Source organism: Ascaphus truei, chromosome 2 (genome assembly GCF_040206685.1).
Source record: "Ascaphus truei isolate aAscTru1 chromosome 2, aAscTru1.hap1, whole genome shotgun sequence".
Taxonomy (NCBI): Eukaryota; Metazoa; Chordata; class Amphibia; order Anura; family Ascaphidae; genus Ascaphus; species Ascaphus truei.
Genome location: NC_134484.1, coordinates 270,982,102 through 271,008,868, shown reverse-complemented (window position 1 = coordinate 271,008,868; position 26,767 = coordinate 270,982,102). Strand labels below are relative to the sequence as shown.

The following is a 26,767-nucleotide window of genomic DNA, read 5'->3' as shown; positions in this document are numbered from 1 at the left end:
ATTGATTTATTTTTGTAATTATAACAGGGACTTATTCCTGTTCAAATAAAGCTGCCTCAGAGCTCTGAATCCAACAGGGAGCTGGTTAATTGCAGCCACTCAATTACCCAGTCTCCACCTGGCTAATCAGAGATGTAAAAAAGCCTCCTGTGGAAAACTGCAGAGAGAGAGAGAGATTTCCTTAGCACACAAGGGTGCTGACACAGGAGAGAGACAATGTCTTGAGCACAAAGCCTGTGGTGAGATCAAGACACCTAGACAACACTGACCTGAAGGGACACCTGCTTAAGGTACCGCTTGATACTTTTGGCTGGTGAGGGCCTTTTCCTGCCAGTCTTCTAGAGAGGGACTGGAAAGTGAGTTTGCCCTTACACAGGGATAGGCTGTTTGTTTATTTTGTTTTTGAATGTTCTGAATTGTTTAAAGGGACAGGTTCAATAGTCATGTTTTAATTTCCCCAAAACTGTCTCCTTGTGTGTACGTCGGCACCTCCCTCTTACAGTAATCATATGAGAATATGCTCAATATTTGATTATATACAATACATTTTGGGAATAATACTGTGACAGGGCATTTCCCCAGTTTAAAAAGGCAGCAGACATAAAGCCTGTCTGTAACTGATTCGTCCTGCAGCTAGAGTCAATTATCCAGTCTCCACCTGGCTCATCAAGCAGGTTTTGTGTACTGCACAAACTGCAAGGGTTTCTCTAGCACAGAGGGAATGTGCTGCAAGAGAGATCCCCAGGAAAGAGATCGCTCTAGCACTGAAGAAGTGGATGCTGCCAGAGAGAGATCTTGGCGAACCAGACCCTCTGTTCCAGGAAGCAGAGGACACTGGAACCTGCCAGAGGGTGCCCCTTCCCCACGGTCACCAATCCAGACACGGAATAATAGAAAGAGGCCCTACTTGCATGTACCTCTTTGGACTTTGAGGTCAGTGGTTGGTAAGAGGCCTAGTGTATGTTAGCCATTACAAAAGGATAGGCCTGTTTGATTTGTTTTGCATACTGACATGAAACTGTACTGTTTAAAGCCGCGGGCTAAATAAAAGCCAATGTTTATTTTCCCTTAACTAAGTCTTCCTGATTGTACCCCTGCACTTGTCTCCTACAAATACCAAGACAAGAATTAATGAAAGACACTCACAAATACACACTAATGATGCAAAATATTCAATATCTTACGTGTTTTTTGAATCAGTTCTGTAGTATTAGATAATACTGCATTAAAAGTAAAAAAAAAACAATTAAACCTTAATGGCATTTTTAATTAGTTTTAAAATACTGAGCATTATTTGATGTCTATAGCAGGCTTTAACACACTGCCCCAGCAGTGCAAGATATTTGCAACACTTTCCTGTTTGGGATCATTTATTGCCACTATTCCCAGCAGTTTGAGAAGCAAACTGTAAAAATAGATAATGTTGCCTTAGTAATATAAGAATACATTGTAGCTGCTGAGTTACACTGACTAAAAGATTGATTGAAACTGAAAGCTAGCCCATTTAGTGAACCCTGGAAGCAGGGTCTTTCCCGATCAATCACAAGAGAACAAATCAATCGGCAGCTTAGGTAATTTGTTTTCATTAAAAAGAATCAAATGATGCATATATAAAAACTTTTTTTTTTTTAAATAAAGAGCCGTGAGTAATCCCTCGCACTACAAATTTAATTTAATGCATCACAGGACGCATTGAAAGCAAAGATGCTAATGCATTCAGCCACTGAACGACATTATGTAGGAATAGTTATATCGCTTTCTATAGACAATATCTATTGTTCAATGATTGGAAATACAATTTGCTGTTTGACATGATTTATAATCCGGTATTCTGTTTTTCTGTGTTTTTTTTGTTGTTGTTGTAAAATCTGTGCTTGTTTTTTTTGTTTTACCTGTGTTTTAATTTTATTATAAAATGTGTTTCAGTGTTAACAATGAAAAAACAATTGCACAAATTTGAATTTATTTTTTGTTTTCATACTACCCAGGTGTTGCCATTGTCTCCTCAATATCTGTAGCTTAATTTTCAGTTTTTATTGGTTTTAACCGGAAATTTCCCATAACATTAGTATGCATTTAGCGTAGGGACCTGCTATAGAGACTTACCTTGACGTGGTTAGCAGGCTTGGCATTATTTGATCATAGGATGTAAACCAAAAGTCTCCTTTATCATATAGATTTTACACCATATATATATATATACAGTGTTCGACAATCCTATACATTTACTCGCCCGGGGCGGGTGGATTTAACCCCCAGGCGAGTAAACATTGGCCCAAGCAGCACACGTGTTTTTTTTTTAAATTTCCCCCGTTCGCGCTGAAATTTCCCTGCTCGCGCTTAAAAAAAAAAAAAAAACTCCCTACCTGACTGTTGTTTGGCGCGCGCTCCCAGGATTTGTGGGCGCGCGGCCAGGCTCTATATGAGCCCGCCCCCAACGAGCAGCCATTCTTTCTGCCCGGACATCAAGAGTAAGTACACGCCATGCTGCGGCCCCTCTGCTCCTTCCCTGCGATCCCCCTGGTCCCTACATGGCTCCCTACTCCCCACCGCGGCAGCTCTCCTGTCCCCTCCTCCTGTCCCCGTCCCCTGCTCCTGTCCCCTTCCCCTCCTCCTGTCCCCTTCTTCTGCTCCTGTCCCCTTCCCCTCCTCCATTCCCCTGCTCCTGTCCCCTTCCCCTCCTCCTGTCCCCTGCTCCTGTCCCCTTCCCCTCCTCCTGTCCCCTGCTCCTGTCCCCTTCCCCTCCTCCTGTCCCCTGCTCCTGTCCCCTTCCCCTCCTCCTGTCCCCTGCTCCTGTCCCCTTCCCCTCCGCCTGTCCCCTGCTCCTGTCCCCTTCCCCTGCTCCTGTCCCCTTCCCCCTCGATCCACCGATCGCTGCCCCGGGCGGGAGGTCCCCACTGCTTGCAGCCCGGTTGGCGTGCGGAGGGGGGGGACTCTGCCCTAACCACGTGACTCCCACCTACCCTGCCGCCTCCCCGCCAGCTAGCTTCATGCCGCCTCCCCGCCAGCTAGCTTCATGCCGCCTCCCCGCCAGCTAGCTTCATGCCGCCGCGGGCTGGGGGGAAGAAGCAGTCTGCAAAGCTGCTTGGCCGCGCACTGTGAAGACATGCCGGCGAGAAGAGCAGGGTAGTGGCAGCCACTGCGGGACTGACTGTCCCCTGGGGGATACCTCGCCACGTGCCTCCCACCCACCCTGCCTCCCCAAAGCTTCCAATATGCCCGCGTGAGGTATGGGGGGGGGGGGTGTCGGCCTGTCCCCCCCCCACGAGCGGGGGGTTGGTGGGGGAGGAGCGTGGTGGTGGTGCTGGTCGTGGCCTTTCCTTCCCCCCCCCCCCGTGTGTGTGTGTGAGCAAGTGTATGGGAGCAAGTGTATGTGTGTATGTGTATGGGAGCATGTGTATGGGAGCATGTGTATGTGTGTATGTGTATGGGAGCATGTGTATGTGTGTATGTGTATGGGAGCATGTGTATGTGTGTATGTGTATGGGAGCAAGTGTATGTGTGTATGTGTATGGGAGCAAGTGTATGGGAGCAAGTGTATGTGTATGGGAGCATGTGTATGGGAGCAAGTGTATGTGTGTATGGGAGCATGTGTATGTGTGTGACACCAGAGGTACCCCCCCAATCAGTCACCACCCCCCCAATCAGTCACCACCCCCCCAGTCAGTCACCACCCCCCCAGTCAGTCACCCCCCCCCCAGTCAGTCACCCCCCCCCCAGTCAGTCACCCTCTCCCCCAGTCAGTCACCCTCTCTGTGTATCACCCACCCTCTGTGTGTCACCCACCGTTTCTCCCCTCTGTGTCTCTCCCCCCACACTCTCTCTTTCCCCCACACTCTCTCTTTCCCCCACACTCTCTCTTTCCCCCACACTCTCTCTCCCCCCCACACCCTCTCTCTCCCCCCCACACCCTCTCTCTCCCCCCCACACCCTCTCTCTCCCCCCCACACCCTCTCTCTCCCCCCCACACCCTCTCTCTCCCCCCCACACCCTCTCTCTCTCCCCCACACCCTCTCTCTCTCCCCCACACCCTCTCTCTCTCCCCCACACCCTCTCTCTCCCCCCCACACCCTCTCTCTCCCCCCTCTCTCTCCCCCCTCTCTCTCTCCCCCACACCCTCTCTCTCCCCCCTCTCTCTCTCTCTAACTCTCCCCCACTCTCTCTCTCTCCCCCCACTCTCTCTCTCTCTCTCCCCCCACTCTCTCTCTCTCCCCCCACTCTCTCTCTCTCCCCCCACTCTCTCTCTCTCTCTCCTCCCACTCTCTCTCTCTCCCCCCACTCTCTCTCTCCCCCCCCACTCTCTCTCCCCCCCACACTCTCTCTCCCCCCACTCTCTCTCTCCCCCCCCACTCCCTCTCTCCCCCCCACTCACTCTCTCTCCCCCCCACTCTCTCTCTCCCCCCCCCACTCTCTCTCTCCCCCCCCACTCTCTCTCTCCCCTCCCACTCTCTCTCTCCTCCCACTCTCTCTCTCTCTCTCTGCCCCCACTCTCTCTCCCCCTCTCTCTCTCCTCTCTCTCTCCCCCCACTCTCTCTCTCCCCCCCACACTCTCTCTCTCTCCCCCCCACACTCTCTCTCTCTCCCCCCCACACTCTCTCTCTCTCCCCCCCACTCTCTCTCTCCCCCCCACACTCTCTCTCCCCCCCCACTCTCTCCCTCTCCCCCCCCACTCTCTCTCTCCCCCCCCCCCCCCCACTCTCTCTCTCCCCCCCCACTCTCTCTCTCCCCCCCACTCTCACTCTCTCTCTCTCTCCCCCCACTCTCTCTCTCTCTCCCCCCCCACTCTCTCTCTCTGCCCCCACTCTCTCTCTCTCTGCCCCCACTCTCTCTCTCTCTCTGCCCCCACTCTCTCTCTCTCTTCTCTCTCCCCCCACTCTCTCTTTCTCCCCCCCCACTCTCTCTTTCTCCCCCCCCACTCTCTCTCTCTCCCCCCCACTCTCTCTCTCTCCCCCCACACTCTCTCTCTCCTCCCCCCACACTCTCACTCTCTCCCCCCCACACACTCTCTCTCTCTCTCTCCCCCCCCCCACACACTCTCTCTCTCCCCCCCACTCTCTCTCTCCCTCTATCTCTCTAACCCCCCCACACTCTGGATCGCTTATTTACCCTATATATCTTACTTGCCCTATACTACACCGAAATAACCTATACTGCTGTCTTCCAGATCTGACTCAAGCTTCACACGGAAGATATCAGAATCCCCCCCTAACCCAGAAGACAGGTAGGGAACACATCCCCTCCAATGTGTAACATTGCGGGAATGAGGTACCTGGACATTGAGGGACTGCGGATCAGGTAAGATCCCAGGCGGGATTACTGCTTTAGATATTGTGAAGCGGGGGCGTCCAGACACTGGTTAAGAGGTTCAGGAAACTAGTCATTCACATCTGGCTTTTATTTCTAGATCTGAAATTTACTCACACACACACGTAACAAGGCCTAATTGTAGTATAATGTAATACAATAAATACATTTATGTCAAAAATTAATGTTGTTCTGACTAGGAATTTATTAAATGTATTTTATTTATATATTTTATTTTAAAGCGGGGTTGGGGGCGGGACTAGGGGCGGGGGCGGGACTAGGGGCGGGGTTGGGGGCGGGACTAGGTGACGAGTAGATTTTTTGGTTGGGCGAGTAGATTTTTGGGTGATTTGTCGAACACTGTATATATATATATATATATATATATATATATATATATATATATATATATATATATATATATATATATATATATAAAAACAAAAAAAGAGAGAGAGCGCACGCCCCATAGCATAACACTGTATGTTTATTATAAAAGGGGAAGGGAGGAAGGGGAGGGAAGGAATCGCACTCACAAGATTAAAATGATTAAAAGGCAGTTTGTGAATATATATCACCACCATCCGGTTCTGTAGATCGGAATAGCTCTGTGGGCTCCTCCAGGACTGCCAGTACACACCGCCGCTACCCGGATACCAGGAACGCCGTGCCGTCTATTTGCTGTCCAGAAATCAGCTCTCCACTCCGAATGGCCGCTATAAAGTTCCCACGCTAGGTTTAGGCCTCGTACTGGCAGTCCTGGAGGAGCCCACAGAGCTATTCCGATCTACAAAACCGGATGGTGGTGATATATATTCACAAACTGCCTTTTAATCATTTTAATCTTGTGAGTGCGATTCTTTCCCTCCCCTTCCTCCCTTCCCCTTTTAAAATAAACATACAGTGTTATGCTATGGGGCGTGCGCTCTCTCTCTTTTTTTGTTTCTAGATATTCGTGGAGGTGGTTTATCCCGTGTGAGAGCAGCCGAAGACTCCCGTGTTTACATCCAATACCTCCTATTGTGGACTAACTTTGAAGGACTGGTTGGACTTTTTTTTATTATTATACATATATTTTTTTCTCTTTTTTAGCACTTTTTTGCACTTTAGTTATTTTTTCACTATTTTTATGGTTGTGTTGCATTGTCTAGTATAGTAGATCACAAACGTTACTGCACCGACACACTTTATTCGAGCAAATACCCAGTATGTACCTGGCAGATACCTGGAATGCGCCGCTCCTCACCTCTGACAAGCCCCGTTGCGTTTGCCTTCCCAGCCTGGGTTCATGCCTGGCTGACGGGCGGCTAATCTGTTAAATGATAATGATTAGGATTTAATAGGCTGCAATGCTTCGCGTGTCTACCAGATGGCATAAATTCATGAATTGTAATGCAGTATATATATATATACTGTGCAGTATTGCAGCCAGCGGGAATAAAATGCTTCAATCCCTGCTTGGAAAATACCTCAATGCACTCGGGCAGAAAACAGTCACAAACCTCAATACACCCGGGTATACCCGAATTCGTGGGACTAGCCGAGCTCGAATAAAGTGTGTCGCCAGTGTATATGTTAAATGGTTAATAATATTGCACATTTTACTTTTATATACACCTATAGCACTGTATACACTTTCCAATTATATCTATAGTCACCTTAGTTCATTCACCTATATCCCCACATAGTACTGTTTTTGGCGCCATATTTTTTGCTCATATATATATATACATATATATATATATATATATATATATATATATATATATATATATATATATATATATATATATATATATATTATTGCTATCCCAAAGGGAGAAGCGCAGGGATTCACTGTCTGTTTTTCACATTTGTTTGGCCAATCCCTTCGCCAGCTGCATGCTCCTTACATGGAGAAGCGCGGGGATTATATATTTGTTTTACCAATCCTGTGCCTAAAAAAAAAAAAATATTTGCATACATTCAAATAAATACATCCCCCTTCTCCCCCCCCCCCCCCCCCAATACATACAGTACAATAATGGGTAAAATTACTATTATCCAGATATGAATAATAGCTCATTTGCCCATTATAAAATAAAACATTAGCCAGCCAGCATAAAAAAGTAAATACACCTTTCTACTTACCCCTGCCATTATGAAGGGCGTCCTTGTCAGCATACTCCAGGTCCATGTCCTCCGATGCCAGAAAGAATACATGAACAAATACAATCTAATGGCCCCTAACCCCTTAATCACCTTAGCGGTTAATAACCGCAATAGTAATTAAGGGGTTAACCCCCGTTCCATGCTACCCAGCCGGGAGACCTGAGCACCAACCCCGGACCCACTATACCCACCCTTTCCCATTGATTGGCACAGTGGTATATCATACCCCTATAATATTAACATGATAAGACACTATATCACTCAATGGTAAACCTAATAAAAATAATGAATGCCAAAAATATAAAATAATCACATAAATACAGAAGCACCTAAACACCCCCAAAAATAAAACAACTAAATAGCCTAATAGTACACATCACAAATAATTATTTATCACCAAAATAGCAATTATAACAATTATGTTATTTCAAAACAATACAATTATCCAAGAAAACTATTAACAAATAAACACACTAGCCAACAAAACAATTAATTTATTTACAACACTAGCCAACAAAACAATTAATTAAAACCAGTAGGCAACAAAACAAATAAATAATTACAAATGCTAACAATCCTAAAATGTACTAAGCCTTTCAAATTAAAATCAATTTAATTCAAACAATAAACAGAAATCGAAAAAATAACAATCAATTGAAAACAATCATTTGCCAAAAACTGCATTGTCTGTCACTGTTTATGGTGCTTGTGTATATGTTTTATTATTGTGTATTTTTGGCCTTCATACTTTTGATTAGGGTGACCATTGGCTGCTATAGTGGTTTATCATGCCCATATTATATGTGTATGATGTACCACTATGCCAATCAATGGGTACAGCTGGGTATAGTGGGCCCCGGGTGGGTTGCGGGGGAGGGTGGGTTAACCCCTTAATTACTATAGCGGTTATTAATCGCTAACGTGATTAAGGGTTTAGGGGCCATTAGATTGTATTTTTTCTTATATTCTTTCTGGCATCGGTGGGACATGGACATGCAGTATACTGACGAGAATGCCCTTCATGATGACTGGGGTAAGTAGAAAGGTTTATTTACTTTATTTATGCTGGCTAGCTAATGTTTTATTTTATAAAGAGCAAATTAGCTATTACTCATATATGGATACTAGTTATTTTGCCCATTACTGTAGCATGTGTTGGTTGGGGGGGAGGTGTATTTATTGCAAAGTATTCCAGATTTTGTTCCACCTGAGGGCCCCAGACACCCACGGACACCACCCGAGGGCCCCCAGACACCCGCTTGGACCACCTGGAGGCCCACGGACACCCACAGACACCACCTGGATGCCCATGGACACCCACAGACACCACCTGGAGGCCCGTGGACACTCGCAGGGACCACCCAGGGATCCCTGCTGGCCTCTGGCATCAATCCTGTCCAGAATTTTTTTTAAATGTTTTTCTGTGGGGTACAATGGGTGGGTGGGTTGTGTATTGGTAGTTAGTACATATTGTAATGTTTATTGGGGACAGAGGGGGTGAGTGAAGGGCCAAGTACCTGGTTCCCTCACCCCCTCTACCCTCAAAGCTACTATTGTTCCTTAACCCATTCATTGCCTTAGCGGCTATCCGGTAAGGTAATGAAGCTGCTTTAATGTTATTTTTATTTATAGTGTGCAGGAGCAGGGGTCTCCAGACCTGAACTACTTTGGTTTCTGCCTCAGGGACCCCGTGCTTCCCGAGTTACAGGCCCCGGTATGGGGCATTGGGTGCAGGTATCTCTGCCATTTTTAAATTTTCGGTGTCATGTGACCATGGAATTTAAATACTGGAGGAGATACCGGCACCCCATACCAGGGCCTGTACCTTGGGAAGCAGGTGGTCCCCGAGGCTGAAATCAATGTGGTTCATCTCAGGAGACCCCCTGCTCCCGCACACTATTAATAAAAATTACATTAAAGGAGCTTCATTACCATAGCAGATAGCCGCTACGGTAACGAATACGTTCAATTTTTTATTTGGGTTTTAATATATTAATGTATTGTACCAGGGGTCTCCGTTGCAAAACCTAGTTGATTTGAGGTCCAGGGACCCCCTGCTTCCTGAGATACAGGTCCCGTTATGGGGTGCCGGAATCTCGTATGCATTAAATGTCCCACGTCACGTGACCGTGGGAATAAAGTACATAGGAGATACCGGCACCCCATAACGGGGCCTGTATCCCAGGAAGTAGTGGGTCCCTGGAACTCAAATCAACGAGGTTCTGCTCCGGAGATCCCCTGCTGCAATACACTAGTATTACATTTTATAATAAAAATGTTTGATCTCTGGTGAGATTTGCGCAGGGAGAGGCGTCTCTCTCTCTCTCTCTCTCTCTGCAGCAGAAAGAAATCGGCTTTTCAGAAGGGCGATCATCACATCGCCGGCTCCTCGCCAGTTTTGCAAATGTTTCTATCACAGGTATTTTGGGCTTTCTGCATACCGTGATAGCAACGCTGTGAAAACTGGCAATTTAAAAAAAAAATATTTCCCGCGCCTAGTGCATAGGACCCATAATCTTTGAAGCCCACAAGGAGTATTGTTCTGTAACACAGTTCCCCCCCTCCCCCCCAATCGCAGATAGGGACCCTGTGGGGAAATCTACATATGTTACCAGGTGTGGTGCAATACCTGATAGGCTCACAGGAGGCCTGAACCTCCGCCACTGGGAGCCTGGGGTGTATCCTGGAATGTACTGCTTACAGCGCCTCCACCTGTGCAGGGATTCTAGTGTGTAGAATAACCCTTTACACAGGAACCACATACAGTAAGTACTTACACCAGAGAATGGATAAAACAATTTACTATATGCACTAAAACATAACACATTACAATACATCAACATAATAATAGCAATACAGCAGTGTCACTCTTAACCTGGCCTCACTGGCCCGCAACCCAACCACCATCCACCCAAGTGTCTCAAAAGTCCCACAACCCCAAACAAGTGTGGAACAGCGCTGCCCACTAATATGAGGTGTGTAGTTGGTGCACTTGGTGGCTTGATGGTAGCTGCCGGGTGTGTCCACACTTGGGCACGCAGATGCTGTACTTGGCTGATGGATCCGAAAGCGTGATCCCCGATGCTTCTGCTCTTGATGCTGGGGTGGTGTCCCGCCAGACAATCCCACCAGGAAGATAGTCTCTATCTTGAGTGATGGTCTTTGTCCAGACACAATTGTCAGGGGCTCGCAGCACTGCAGCTGTGTCCTTGAACCTAACAAATAACTAAAGGGGCAGTGCACCTACCTAGGGCCTGTCCCTGTCGCAACCACAATCAATGGTATGGCTCAGGGCCTGTCTGGGGCCTAGGGGGTAACCTGGCCTAGTATGCAAGGGCTACTGCTCCCTACACACTCCCTTCCCTAACCTGCTCCCAGCTCTGACTGATTCTTCCTGTCTGCACACAACAATGTATCCGATTCCCTGCTGCAGAGAATCTGTAAGTCTTAGTGGCTGGAATGCAGCATGTGATCTGGGTGAAAGTGCAGTCCCCAGAGGCTGCTGGGAATTGTAGTCCACTCAGGACCTCTTTAACATTGGGGCCGCATGCTCTATGTGTAATGGCCGCCGCGAGCTCTATCTGCGCCTGTGTGAACATGTAATGGCCGCCGCTCTCTCTGGCACTCATGCGCAAAGCCCTTACTTGGCTGCCTGCCTTCTGTGCATGCATGCGCAACTTAAAATGGCACCCCCCGCTAACCGGATGCGCCGCAGAGCCTCCGAACATTGGAGCGCTCTCTGCTCTGGCCCCCACCTTTGCGGACAGCCGGCGGGTCCATCGCTGACTCCAGCAGCACCGCGACCTCGCTCAAGGCAAGGAGGGGGGGTATCTGGGAGCCCAAGGGGACCGGGGCTACACACTCTCCCTGGTAAAACCCCAACGGCCTCGCTTGGGACAGTGTCATATAACAGAGAGTTATATAACAAAAATGCATTGCATAGGATATACAACAGATCACATGCACTTTTTCAATGGTACACAACATAATCACGTTGATATCCGAGGCCAGCTGAATCTCATAGTGGGGTACCCCTAACTGATTGAGTGAGGGCCCCTCACTTTGACTCCTGTGAGTCTTTTGGAAATCATGATCGGGTGCTACAGTCTCTAATTCCAAACCACCTCCACCCCCTGGTAGAAGGAATAGTAAGGGGTATCAATGCCAGACCCTTACCTGGCCATCCGCGGCATGGATGAGGTAGGCCAAGAGGTCTTGACCTTTTCCTCGGTCAACCACATGGCATATAGAGCTCTCCATGTTGCGCATGAAGGAGGGAATAGTTACCAAAGCGGTCACAGCACAGTCTTTGTCCGCTCCAGCAGTCTCTTTAGCGGTGACGTCTTCTGGGGACGTCACAAGATCTACGTGCAGGTCCATGTCTTGAGACAAAAAGGCTTGAAGGTTCCTCTTGTAGGAGTAAGCGCCGCGCATGGCCGCTGTACTGGATACCTCCATTGCCGTCTGCAGGGAGTAATGGTTCGATGCCTCACCGTTAGGCTGGCTGCTGACGGTTCTCAGGTCATCTGAACCTCTGTCAGGTACCATCTCCGCTGCACTGGTTACCTTCATGGGGTAAAATCTGCTCTCTGGTCTGCAGAGATCTTCTAGGCAGGACACCTCCACCAGGACGCGATGACGGGGTGAGCCCATCACCCTGGTGACCATACCTTTGGAGCCACCATGCTCCGCGATCACCGGGGAGCTCACACCCAAAACCCCTGGGGCAGTCAACTCACCCCTGTCGTCATTGGCAGGTACTGATCCCAAGCCTGGGACCGATGGTACCATCGTTGTAGGCCAGACTGGCCACAGTAGGGCACAAAGGCCCACAGCAGGGTCCGCAGTAGATGAGGCAATCAGCCCCTTGTCCTCAGCTTTACTTGAGTGGTCCGCCGGCTGGCGCATCACCACGGCTGATTGGCTACTGTCATCAGTAGAAGAAGATGGGGGTAGAGACACCTTACCCTCCTTTGGTTCCATCATCTGTGGTTCCGTAGACCGAAACAGCATGGGCTGCAGGAACTGTGCTCCGTAGCAAGCACTCTTGGGTCCCAAAGTCAGTTCTCCATCGGGAAAGTCACATTTGCTACAGAAACATTGTACACACCCTTGCTTGTCCACCTTTGCCGCCAGAAATTCTATTGGTAGATGATAGAGGTCAAAGTCCATACCGCCATACTTATTCAATTCTTTTTGTAAGCACAGGCACAAAAGATAGGGCACATTCACTCCTCTTACTCGCCAAACTCTATATAACTGGGGGTGCGGTTTGCTGCATCCTGCCTGAGGCTCACTGTGCTCCCTCCCCTGGTACAATCTAGAGAAGGGGCACGCTCTATTAAGGAGTGATTCTGGCTCTGCGCTGCGCCACTGACGTCATTGGGGTTGGGCTCTGGTTTTCGCGCCAGCCCCGTGCAGATTTTGGCAACACATTGTGGCACAGCCTGGCGGCCATTAGCATGTGCGCTCACCTGACTTGGCGGGAGACGCCATTTTAGGTGTGACTCATTATTAGCCTCCCCGGATGGGGGAGCCAAAGAAACTGCTAGATCAGGATAGATAATTGGGCACCCATTGGTCGGACCCTCAGGCAGATTTAGGGATTGTGGACCGTCTTCCTCACAAATGGCATGGCCCACATGTATTATCATGGCACTCCATTGACAGAGGGAATCGTACCTGCGCCCTATGACCCAAGCTTTCGCCAGTCCAGGGAGTTTGCTTCTGGATATCTAACACGAATGAGCAAGCAGGGACTCCGACTACAGCGACCAGGTAGTACGGGGACGGGCTAATCTTTGTGGCCCATGCGTGGACCTCCTGCCTTGAGGGCACCCACATAGTGGAAAATTAAATTGAACAATTTGGATGAAAAATAGAATAGGGCACCCCAGGTCTGAGCTCTCAGCAGCGCCTCCAAATGTAACACAGTTCCCCCCCCCCCAATCGCAGATAGGGACCCTGTGGGGAAATCTACATATGTTACCAGGTGTGGTGCAATACCTGATAGGCTCACAGGAGACCTGATCCTCCGCCACTGGGAGCCTGGGGTGTATCCTGGAATGTACTGCTTACAGCGCCTCCACCTGTGCAGGGATTCTAGTGTGTAGAATAACCCCTTACACAGGAACCACATACAGTAAGTACTTATACCAGAGTATGGATAAAACAGTTTACTATATGCACTTAAACATAACACATTACAATACATCAACATAACAATAGCAACACAGCAGTGTCACCCTTAACCTGGCCTCACTAGGCCGCAACCCAACCACCATCCACCCAAGTGTCTCAAAAGTCCCACAACCCCACCCAAGTGGAACAGCGCTGCCCACTAATATGAGGTGTGCAGTTGGTGCACTTGGTGACTTGATGGTACCTGCCAGGTGTGTCCACACCAGGGTGCGCAGATGCTGTACTTGGCTGATGGATCCGAAAGCGTGATCCCCGATGCTTCCGCTCTTGATGCGTGGGGTGGCGTCCCGCCAGACAATCCCACCAGGAAGATAGTCTCTATATTGAGTGATGGTCTGTGTCCAGACACAATTGTCAGGGGCTTGCAGCACTGCAGCTGTGTCCTTGAACCTAACAAATAACTAAAGGGGCAGTACACCTACCTAGGGCCTGTCCCTGTCGCAACCACAATCTATGGTATGGCTCAGGGCCTCTCTGGGGCCGAGGGGGGTAACCTGGCCTAGTATGCAAGGGCTACTGCTCCCTACACACTCCCTTCCCCAACCTGCTCCAAGCTCTGACGGATTCTTCCTGTCTGCACACAACAATGTATCCAATTCCCTGCTGCAGAGAATCTGTAAGTCTTAGTGGCTGGAATGCCGCATGTGATCTGGGTGAAAGTGCAGTCCCCAGAGGCTGCTGGGAATTGTAGTCCACTCAGGACCTCTTTAACATTGGGGCCGCATGCTCTATGTGTAATGGCCGCTGCGAGCTCTATCTGCGCCTGTGTGAACCTGTAATGGCCGCCGCTCTCTCTGGCACTCATGCGCAAAGCCCTTACTTGGCTGCCTGCCTTCTGCGCATGCATGAGCAACTTAAAACGGTCGCCCCCGCTAACCGGATGCGCCGCGGAGCCTCCCGAACATCGGAGCGCTCTCTGCTCTGGCCCCCACCTTTGCGGACAGCTGGCGGGTCCGTCGCTGACTCCGGCGGCACCGCGACCGCGCTCAAGGCAAGGAGGGGGGGTCTCGGGAGCCCAAGGGGACTGGGGCTACAGTTCATTAACTATAAAAATGGCACACAGATGTGAATGCATTTCCTTCCGGAAAGTATACTGTCTGTAGAGTTAAAGTTTAAATATAAGTCACCTTCGCTTGGATTTAAAAAAATAAATCAATAGATACAAATCAAGGGAAGAAATGATTAGTGATACACACATACTGTACAGTACATTTATGAGATTATTAAAATAACTACAGTATAAAGAAGCACATCTTACTCTCTCCTTTAAAAAAACAGAAGTGAAAAGAAATAAGAAAAATAAATCTTGTACACACATAAAATCAGAGAAAAGATGATTTTAATTAAACATGCTCCACTGAATTATTCAGATTATTATAGGAGACTGTTATACCAATTCCACGAGATTGTTGTCACTAACTGTTCTGTGATGACATAATTTGTGAGCAATAACAATAGCTGTTCATCAGATATAAAGATAAAGTACTCATTGTATTTGAGTACACAATGTCTCTTGCAGAAGAGACTTATTCTTACTGGTGCACTGTAATTTATACATTTTCACCAAAGGGAGAAATTATTTACTTTACATTTTGCATCTTTTTAGCTAATGAAGGGAATTGAACTGATACATTAAATATTGGCAAAATAAGCCATTTTCATCATGATATCCTGGTATGAAATATGTGAAAATTTATTGTTGGCCAAAAGGCTACAATATATTTTTCATAGTCTTAGTCACGTCTGTTTCCATTGTCAGATTATAAAATCACAGTGAACTATCTAATATGTAATTATTACACTAGCCATTTCTATCGACCACAATATCTTTCTCATGAGATGAGTTGGCACACATTTTATATAGCTATTAGAGTTATATGAATATCTTACAGTTTACTTTGTCCAAGAATGTGATTTTAAGTGAAATATTTTGTTTAATTATTTTTCTTATGTTTAATAAATACTGGACTATGGTTTTCATGCGCTCTCTTTTTAGGACGTTTCTAGAGCCAGGTTCAGTATTTATTCAATATTTTACTAGTCTGGGGAATCTGATGATTCTTTCACAGACCCTCTAACAAGTGGTGCTGGGGTACCCTGCCTTAGTGCTTTTGCAAACCCTGACTAGTGGTTAAGGGGCTGTTGTATTTAGCATTCTTCACACTGTATTGCACGTATCTACTGTAAAGTAGTTATACTCTAATCTAGCATATGGACTAGTCTGAGGTCTTCTGGTTCAGCCCAACCCCCACTCTGCATGAAGAGTTTGAGGCCTGTCAGTCTGCAAGATACTCATCCTCACTGTAACTGATTAAAGCAAGTCCTCAGTTAGGCTGAGTCCCTAGTCAGCACTGTGGCACGCGCGCCCGGCAGGCGGTCTGAGGGGGGAGAGAACGTTTGCGATGGGAGGGGGCGTGGCGGTAGGTTTGCGGGGGCGTGGCCATGACGTCCCGCGGCTGGTTCGCCCTCATTGGCTGAATCGCCGGCGGGGGCATGGCCATGCCTCCGTCGCAAATGCCAATCTCAAATTCCCCTGCCTGCCTGAAAACCTGTCGCGCACCGCTGGGACCGGAGGAACTGGGTGGGCGGGGCTTGATCGCACAAGGCGTGCGCTGTAGTAGTTAGTGGGACCACAGCCTTATACTGAAGCCTTGCTTTAATCATTTACAGTGAGGATAACTTTTGCAGAAGAGCAGATCAGTATGATCTTGATCAGTATCACTTGATCAGTATGACTCATCACTCGTGTTCCTATCAGTATTATTCACATTACCAAGTTCAAACTCAAATTCTAACATGTTGATTGTGTATTTTGGTATTTCTGTGCCCTATTTAAGATCATTTTTGTAAACGTTGACAAGTTTGACAACTTGTGCCAAACTTTTGCATAACTCTAGTAGCTACTACTGTATATATCATGCTGAGAAAATATAGTCTAACTGGACTCAATTACACCATGAGTATACTAACCCTTGCAGCTTGTTGCTAATTGTCAAATTCATAAGCAATCACCAGAAAGTGAACTAAAAAGCTGAAAAGAGTGCACCAGAACATAACATTGAAACCAGAGGGTTCCTTGTGTGTAATAACCATTATACACTGAGAGATCCCCTGGTTTTGATGATATTAAAATCAAAACTCTTCGGGAGGGATGACTACTATAAGATGGCGGCTTAACTCTGCAGCTCTCTACCCAACCATTAACTGGCCTCCCCTTTATCTGGTCGCAAAGAAGCCACAATCAGTGAGGCAAGATGCAGTTTGGACAGAGGGATATCTAAAAAGATATATATTGTCAATATTGGATCTTCCCCGGGGAATATAATATCTACTTTACCTTTTTTGAATATTTATGAAAAAACGTACTATTGATATCTGTGCTGCTAACATGACACCAGTAAGCCTTGACAAGGGGTCTTACAGGCTAAATACGAATGAAGGCTCCTGTGACGGGAGGGGGTAACAGGCTATACAATAAAGTTTAAGACTTCTGGTTACCCCTGAAACCGTGGGGTCCCTGGCAGCTAAATAACACCATAAACCAGGGACCAGGGATTATACATGTGGAAAATAAAATTACCCCTGCTTTTTTCTGTTTTCCTGTTCCCTTGTCCCTAAAACTATTAAACTTTGTATTTGTACATTTCAGGTGGGATATTTGGGTAGAAATACAATTATATTGTTTGCAGGAGTTCAGGGGCTGAAGTTACCGGTAGTCCTTTAATTCTCCCCAGTGAGTAGGCATGATTTGCCAGTACGTGGGGTGAATTACACCGGGGCAACCCAGTGTCCCCCAGACTCCGAAGTTTCGAGCCCAAATATCTCAAATCCATTTCCCTTATAAACATAAGGCACCCTGAAGTCCATACTTTATTAAAGTGTACTTTATAATGTTTTATACATTTGTTATAAGGCTCTATACAGTCAGCCAGGGCATTATCATAGACATCGGCATGTCTGTATAGAGTTCATAATTCAAAGAGGAGAGGATGCCCAGGGGTGAGAAGACCATTTGGTGGGCGAGGATGGGCATATTGCCAAGTCTGGAGAACAAAGGGCACCCTGGGGGGCACCTTTTGTATCTTCCAGACTTGGTGGAGCCTGCCAAGTGGGTGGCAATGAGTAAGCTGGGGGAGATACAGCTCGTCAGCGCTGTTTCCTGGTACTCTGCCTTTCATATTTCCTGGTACTCTGCCTTTCACCGCTGACCAAATGCTATTCACACATCTGGGCATCCTCTGGCTGCTTTGAACTCCTATGTCCAGCAGACTTACCGGCGCCTATGGGTTAGCTCGGGCAGCCTTTTTGGACATTGGTTCCGAATGTAAAAAGCACATTACATTATTAAAGTATATTTTACTACACCTCTGAGTCTTGGGGAACAGGGGACAGAAAAGGAAACATTTTGTAGTTTTATTTCTATCTGCCTTATTCCCCACACACTTTTCTTTGGACTCAGTCTGGACTCTGAGTTCCCCCTCAACCTTATATATGGTTGGGGCACCCCAAACATTATACTGGTTGTGGGTCTCCTTGGTACTAGCTGGGGTACCCCCCTTAACCTACGGATTCCCTCAGACACAGGATTACATGTTTTATCCCTGTGCCTCATTCTCCTTTCTGTGCTGTGCTGAAGCACGGTACCCTAGTGGTGAGTCGTGTTGCGTTTTCAAGGGAAGGTATTGCCTGGACAATGTGCCTACATATATCCGAGAATCAGGCATGATTCTCGAGTACATTTATAGGGGAATCGACAACTCCAGACCCCAACCTCCTAGGCGCATTCTGTTAACGGTTCCTCCGCAAAAAACCCTTGAAACTCTTACCCTAGTAATCCCTGATTGTATGCCCGGAAAGGGAAAAACACAAAAAATACTTTTAATACATACAATACATTGGAATCGTACAATGTTACTGGGCCCAAAAGCTAACTCTCTGGGACCCTTTTACACAGATAAGGGGTAACCAAAATGGGCTTGACCTTTATTTGAGAGCCTGGTTAGCCCCTACCGTCACACAGCTCACCCGGCTTTTCGAGCCGGCTTGACATGCCTCCTCCTCTGACGTCAGCCAAGAGACAAGCCCATGTTTCTATTAGCTAGTGGGATAGGGTTCCCACGCTCTGATTGGTTGCTCCACCTTCCTCCATGCTGAACATAGCTCAGCGGAGGGTATGCAAGGAGAAGCCCCAGTCAGAGAACAAGACCATCATGTCTCTTGAGTCGATGACGCGAGGGTGGGCTTTTCAAAGTTGCACTGTTCCAATTAGCAGAGCAACTGGTTCGTTTTGACGCTGGGAAAGTCTGCCCTGCAGAGACACGCCGCCAGGACCAAGTTCTCATTTTAGAATGTAGTGGTCGCGATCATGATTTCTTGTCGAAATCAGTTCCAGGACGATTAGGACAAGGTCCCGGTCAGGATTATCTGCTGAATTCCATTCCAGGACGTCCGGGACGAGGTCCCAGTCAGGGTAAACCCTTGCATGTGGGCGCCCTGCACCTAGGAAAGGCTAGATTTCAACCCCCAGATCCTAGTAAGTGTGTACATTTCTGTCTTTTGTATTTCTCTTGTGTTTCCGAGGTTTATATCCAAATAAACCCCATTTTATTTCACTGCCTTGTTTTGCCTACTGAATGATCCCAGTATAAATTTGTTACAAGTCCTGGTCTCCCATGACAGCTCCCATACTTGGCAGGTGGCTAGCAGGTGCTACAGGCTATCATGCTATCTATCACCCATAACTTTCTCTCTCTGAGCTTACTAAAGTACTACGACCCAGTTTGTGGGTGTTTAGGCCTTGCGGGAGGAGTTAACTCCCCCATTACCTTAGCAGTTATTACCGCTAAGGTAATGAAGGGGTTAATCCCTCCCGCTACCCACCCGGTAGGCATAAACACCCACCATGGGCCAAATACCACCTTCACCCACCCTGATACCCACAATAAACATGACACCAAAATACAAACACAATACAAAACAATACACCCATTCATTGCCAGTGTGGTTACTTATGCCCTCAATGGGAGCAAAGATAAGCTGAATGCAAATTAATGGGCGCCCCCTCTACCCCGCACAACCATAGTATTACAGTACAATAATGGACACAATTACAATTATTCAGATCTGGATAATAGTGCATTTGCCCATTCAAAATAAAACATTATCCAGGCAGCATAAATAACTAAAATAAAACTTGCACTTACTCCCGCCAGGATGAAGACTGTCCTCATCACCATCCTCCACGTCCATGTCCTTCGTTGGCAGGAACACAATAATAAAAATACAAACGAATGGTCCCGAACCCCTTAATCACCTTAGCGGTTAGTAATCATTAAAGTAATTAAGGGGTTAACCCCCTCCCCCACTATCAACCCGGGTGGCCTAACAACCCACCCCAGAGAAATTATCCCCACCCTCTACCCATTGATTGGCACCTTGGTAAGCCACTATAGCAGTCAATGGACAACCTAAAAAAAAACCAACAGCACCAAAAAGACACAAGGTGCTTGGGTATTTTTTATTGTTGTGTCTTTTTGGTACCTTTTTTTAGGTTGCCCATTGACTGCTATAGTGGCTTATCATGCCCATATTATACTGTGTGAATCAATGGGTAGAGGGTGGGGATAGTTGCCGCGGGGTGGGTAGTTAGGCCACCCGGGTGGGTAGCGGTGTTACCCCTTAATTACTTTAGCAGTTACAAACCGCTAAGGTGATTAAGGGGTTCATGGCCATTAGTTTGTATTTTTATTGTTGAGTTCCTGCCAACGGAGGACATTGACGCAAAGGATGGTGATGAGGACAGCCTGGCAGGGGTAAGTGCAAGTTTTATTTAATTTATTTATGCTGGCTGGATAATGTTTTTGTTTTTTTAATGTGCAATTGAGCTATTATCCATATCTGTGTAATTGTAATTTTGCCCATTACTGTACTGGATGTGTTGGGAGGGTTGTTGAGAGTAGAGGAGGTGGGTATTAGGGTTGTTGTGTTTTTTAATGTTCATTGGGGGTAGATGATTGGGTGAAGGGGGTAGTTGCCCCAAGGGTGGGTGGTTAGGCCTACCATGTGGGTAGCAGGAGTGGTTAACCGCTTCATTACCATAGTGGATCCCACCATCATGGAAGTGAAGGGGTTTACCACTCGTGCAACCTTCCCAGCAGGCCTAACCACCCACCCTGGGGCTACTACCCCCTTCATCCACCACCTCTGCCTCCAATAAACAGGCTATTCAGGTGTAACCCCTTCATTATCTTAGCGGCAAGTCGCTAAGCAAATGAAGCTGTTTTTATTCAAATTTAAGACTCGTGTGCGTGAGTAGGGGGTCTCCGGAGCAGAACCGCGTTTGATTTCAGGTCCGGGAACCCACTGCTTCCCGAGTTACCGGCCCCATTATAGAGTGCCGGTATCCCCATGCAATGTTTAAATGTCCCGCGTCACGTGACCGGGACATTTAAATGCATAGGAAATACTGGCACCCCATACCGAGGCCTGCAACTGAGGAAGCAGGGGGTCCCAGGACCTAAAATCAATGCGGTTCTGCTCCGTAGACCCCCTGTTCATGCACACTAGAATTTAAAAAATAATTAAAACACTGTGATCGCCTGCGAGAGCAGTGCAGGCAGAGGCGGCTCTCTCTGTGCAGCTCTTTATGCAGCTGCAGCCAGACCGTACGGGGGAGAACTTTGAAAGAATCTGAGATTAATTTTCTGCTGTCCCAAATGGTATTGGCATTATGCTGCCTCACGGTTTGAGAGGTTTTCAGATTCTTTCTGAATACCGTGATAACACAAATAACACACTGTTCGGCGGGAACATGCCACATCATTCTAGATAGCAGCAAAGTTATCGAAGCTACAAGAATAGGACCCTCTGACTCTTTCCTTCTTTACTGTCTCTCTGTGTCTCCTCCCCTCCTTGCTGTCTCACCTTTCTTCCTTGCTGTCTCTTTCCCTCCTTGCTCCTCTCCTTGAAGAGGCATTCCGTTTGTTGCAGATAAAACTTTATTGTTGCTTAGCAATCCTGTAGCAGCTGAACTTTTGTACAGAAAAATACCTACACTTTTTATGTGTGTGTATATGTATGTATATAAAGGTATATATGTATATACTGCACCGACACACTTTATTCGAGCAAATACCCGGTATGTACTTGGCAGATACCTGGAATGCGCCACTCCTCACCGCTGACAAGCCCCGTTGCATTTGCCTTCCCAGCCTGGGTTCATGCCTGGCTGATGGGCGGCTGATCTGTTAAATGATAATGATTAGGATTTAATAGGCTGCAATGCTTCGCGTGTCTACCAGATGGCATAAATTCATGAATTGTAATGCAGTATATATATATATACTGTGCAGTATTGCAGCCAGCGGGAATAAAATGCTTCAATCCCTGCTTGGAAAATAACTCAATGCACTCGGGCAGAAAACAGTCACAAACCTCAATACACCCGGGTATACCCGAATTCGTGGGACTAGCCAAGCTCGAATAAAGTGTGTCGCCAGTGTATATGTATATATATATATATATATATATCAAACAGAAAAAGAAAAAAGCTGCGCCTCTGATTGAAGTGAACCAGTGTGGATGTAATTGCTCAAATAATTCTAAATAAAATGTGAACTATTGTGGGTGTATCCCTGGATAACATGAGCAATTATATACATAAACCTAAAGATCATATAGTGGGCCCATACCAAATATAAAACAACATATAAAGAAAAAAGCAAAAAAAAAGGAAAACCAGTCCTCAAATAGTTCCAGTAAAAATATATGGGTGCTGGTATGCAGGGTCTCCGGCAGCTCTCAAAGTGGACAAACCACGTCCACAAGGTATCTAAAAGGAAAAAAAGAGGAGAGAGCGCACGCCCATAGCGTAAAATTGTAGATTTAATGAGGGGAAGGGGGGGAGGGGGGGTAAAAAACACACTTACAAAAGTACAATAAAATCAAGCATATGTGATAATAATCCGGTTAAGACTGCAGGCTCTTGGGGCAATCCCAGGCTCCGTTGGTAAAGGATCGACGTCCCCGCAGATTTCCAGGGCTGGTGTGCTGTTTGAAAGTCCAAGAAAGTAGTTCCGTATGGTGTCAGTCTCTGTAGCACTTGCGCCAAGTGCTTGATTTTACATATGCTTGATTTTATTGTACTTTTGTAAGTGCGTTTTTACCCCCCCTCCCCCCCTTCCCCTCATTAAATCTACAATTTTACGCTATGGGCGTGCGCTCTCTCCTCTTTTTTTCCATATATATATATATGTATGTATGTATGTATGTATGTATGTATGTATGTATGTATGTATGTATGTATGTATGTATATATATATATATATATATATCGAAAAACAAAATACAGAAAAATACCTACACTTTTTATGTGTGTGTATGTATGTATGTATATAAAGTTATATATGTGTATATATATATATATATATATATATATATATATATATATATATATGTATGTATGTATGTATACAAAAGAAACACACAGCGCAAATCTAAACAGTTTGTTCCTGTGGAAGATAATATTCACACCACTATATAGAGCCAATATTATGAATGGGGTACATACCCTGGTTCACCTCTAACCCTACACACTGCAGCTAGTTTAGGTCTGCGGCTCCACAATCGCCGCCTTGGAGATCTGTAGAAGAGTGACCTAAGCGCAAATATGACAGGGAAGAGAGAAAAACACAAAAGGGGATCATAGGGCAGTATATCTATAAATGCATAAATATTAAGATGGTAAGATATGCGCTTACACTGATCAGATAAGTAAGAGCCTGTAATCCTCTCAGGGACTCACGAACGTAGCTGTAAAGGGCTTGTTTGTATACTGCTGGGTCTTCCAGAATTCTTCTTCACAGGCAATCAGCTGCAGCTACTCCAGGTGCTCCTTGTCTCAGGCACTCACGTCTCACTATGGATGAATCTCACAAGAGGGGGGGGGGGAGGGGGAGGTGGGGAGGAAATAATGGAAGGGAACAAAATGTGTAAAACCTTTTAATCTAAAAAAGACTTAGTAAAATATAGGTGATCAACTCACATTTTGTGAGAAAACAACAGGCAGTAGAGAGTGTTTAGCGAGTCTCTCACACTCGTGTAGAATCGCCGGTTACCAGTCCTCTCCGCAGTCTCCGTGACTTCCGTACCACGTGATCGGCCGTGGCGTATGACGCTGCGTGTGACGCGGCCCGGCTCTCGCGATGTTAACAGTCTGTCAATGCAGGGGATCAATGCCGGAACTCCTCGTGAGTGTCTCACACAAGCTTCTCGGCGTGTCTCTCTCTCTGCTGCTAGTCCAAGCTGGCCCTACGCGTTTCTCCCAGCGGGCTTCGTCAGGGGCTGCTAATAGTTCACTAATCCCTACCAGGGAAACCTCCCCAGAAAACGATTGGCTCAATCTTAATTAACTACATTCATGTATGTATGTATGTATGTATGTATGTATGTATGTATGTATGTATGTATATATATATATATCGAAAAACACACACAAAGAGTAGCACTAAATAGTTAGTGATTAAAGTGATACATTTGAAAAATTATGTGAATAAATGTTAATAAAAATGATTAAATAACTAATTAATCTAAATAAATAAACATATATTCTACAGTGCCAAATCGTGATATTGCAATAGATATTAATATAAAACATATGTAAATATATATATAAAGTCCAATTGATCAAACTTGATACAGTTCCAAAGAAGTCCAGAGAAGGAAACCCAGCAATGAGTTCCTAGGAGTATAATGCCGCTTCAAAACAAGTGGTGTAGCCTCCCACTGATGAACCTATACATTTCCTTGTTTTAATAAATTTGCCATATTTGTTATACAGTCACGCGCTATGGCGTTTGAGGTTCTTTTTGTTTTATATATATATATATATATATATATATATATATATATATATACACACACACACACATTTTAAGGTATGGTGGGTGAAAAAGGCAACAATAAACCTCCACCGTTAGCATATAGCCAATAAAGAATATCACTTGTGAGCACATTCACATGTCTTAGACAGGTCTGCACCCCTGCCTTTCAAGCATTATCACCTAGCATACAGTGCTCCCACTGCAGCAAGGGAGTCTGGGAAATTACATGCAAATGAGCACACGTGTCACCTTTTGCCTGGAATATCCATTCACAAGGATTAAATGGGCTCCATTTGCACTGTATGCTAGGTGATAATGGTTGAAAGGCAGGGTTGCAGACCTGTCTAAGACATGTGAATGTGCTCACAAGTGATATATATATAACGAAGTACACCCTTAATGCTTCCATATGAAATAAGATGCTAAGTAGCAGACAGGTGCTGCTAATCAAATGCCCTTGATTAATTGATCATCAGCAAGTGTGACCACCTCTATAAAAGCCGATGTTTTAGCAGTTTGCTGGTCTGGAGCATTCAGGTGTGTGTTAACACAATGCCAAGGAGGAAAGACATCAGCAATGATCTTAGAGAAGCAATTGTTGCTGCCCATCAAACTGGGAAAAGTTATAAGGCCATTTCCAAACAATTTAAAGTCCATCATTCTACAGTGAGAAACATTATTCAAAAGTGGAAAACATTCAAGACAGCTGCCAATCTTCCCAGGAGTGGACGTCCCAGTAAATTCACCCCAAGGTCAGAACCTGCAATGCTCAGAGAAAATGCAAAATACCCAAGAGTTACATCTCAGACTCTACAGGCCTCAGTTAGCATGTTAAATGTTAAAGTTCATGACAGTACAATTAGAAAAAGACTGAACAAGTATGGTTTGTTTGGAAGAGTTGCCAGGAGAAAGCCTCTTCTCTCTAAAAAGAACATGGCAGCACGGCTTAGGTTTGCAGAGTTGCATCTGAACAAACCACAAGACTTCTGCAACAATGTCCTTTGGACAGACGAGACCAAAGTGGAGATGTTTGGCCACAATGCACAGCGCCACGTTTGGCGAAAACCAAACACAGCATATCAGCACAAACAACTCATACCAACTGTCAAGCACGGTGGTGGAGGGGTGATGATTTGGGCTTGTTTTTGCAGCCACAGGACCTGGGAACCTTGCAGTCATTGAATCGACCATGAACTCCTCTGTATACCAAAGTATTCTAGAGTCAAATGTGAGGCCATCTGTCCGACAACTAAAGCTTGGCCGAAATTGGGTCATGCAACAGGACAATGATCCCAAGCACACCAGCAAATCTACAACAGAATGGCTGAAAAGAAAAGAATCAAGGTGTTGCAATGGCCCAGTCAAAGTCCAGACCTCAACCCAATTGAAATGCTGTGGCGGGACCTTAAGAGAGCTGTGCATAAACAAATGCCCACAAACCTCAATGAACTGAAGCAACGTTGTAAAGAAGAGTGGGCCAAAATTCCTCCACAATGATGTGATAGACTGATTGTAAGCTCTTAGGGGCATGGATTTCCTTTCCCATTGTCTGATTTTTGCTGCACTTATTGTATAATTGTAATTCCCTGGACTGTATTCTTTGTGAAGCGCTGAGTACACTTTTGGCGCTATATAAATAAAGACATACAATACAAAGACATACAATAATGTTTTCTACAGGGCAAAAATAAGTCTGAATAAGTCTGAACAAACATAGTTCATCTAAAGATAATTAGGTGACAGGTCAAGTCACATTTCTCAGACCTGCCTGCACAGCACAATTGCATATGGCATGTGATTAGTTCCTGAGACTTAAACGTTAGTACAGAATAGTTATAGAAAAATGGTTATCCAGCAATCAAAATGGAGTCCCCCCTTATATGCACATTTACAGTCATACAGAAAACGATTACTTCAAGTTATTGATGGGAGAGAAGACTAGGAGCACAGCAAAAAAGGAAGAGAACTGGAGGCCAATAAAAAAATAACAAACATTTGTTGAGACATAACCTAGTTAAAAAGAGAAACCTCTAACGCGTTTCTCGCCAGGGGCACTTTATCACTCTTTGATAAAGCGCCCCTGGCGAGAAACGCGTTAGAGGTTTCTCTTTTTAACTAGGTTATGTCTCAACAAATGTTTGTTATTTTTTTATTGGCCTCCAGTTCTCTTCCTTTTTTGCTGTGCTCCTAGTCTTCTCTCCCATCTGTTCCTGCTTACCTGTGGACGCACG

At 46.0% G+C, this 26,767-nt stretch overlaps 1 protein-coding gene across 2 annotated transcripts in view; it reads right to left on the bottom strand.

The window, feature by feature from the left end:
- The window catches only part of ANKRD33B (ankyrin repeat domain 33B), a 111,999-nt gene that overhangs the window by 37,319 nt on the left and 47,913 nt on the right, over nt 1-26,767 (bottom strand). The window lies entirely within an intron of this gene.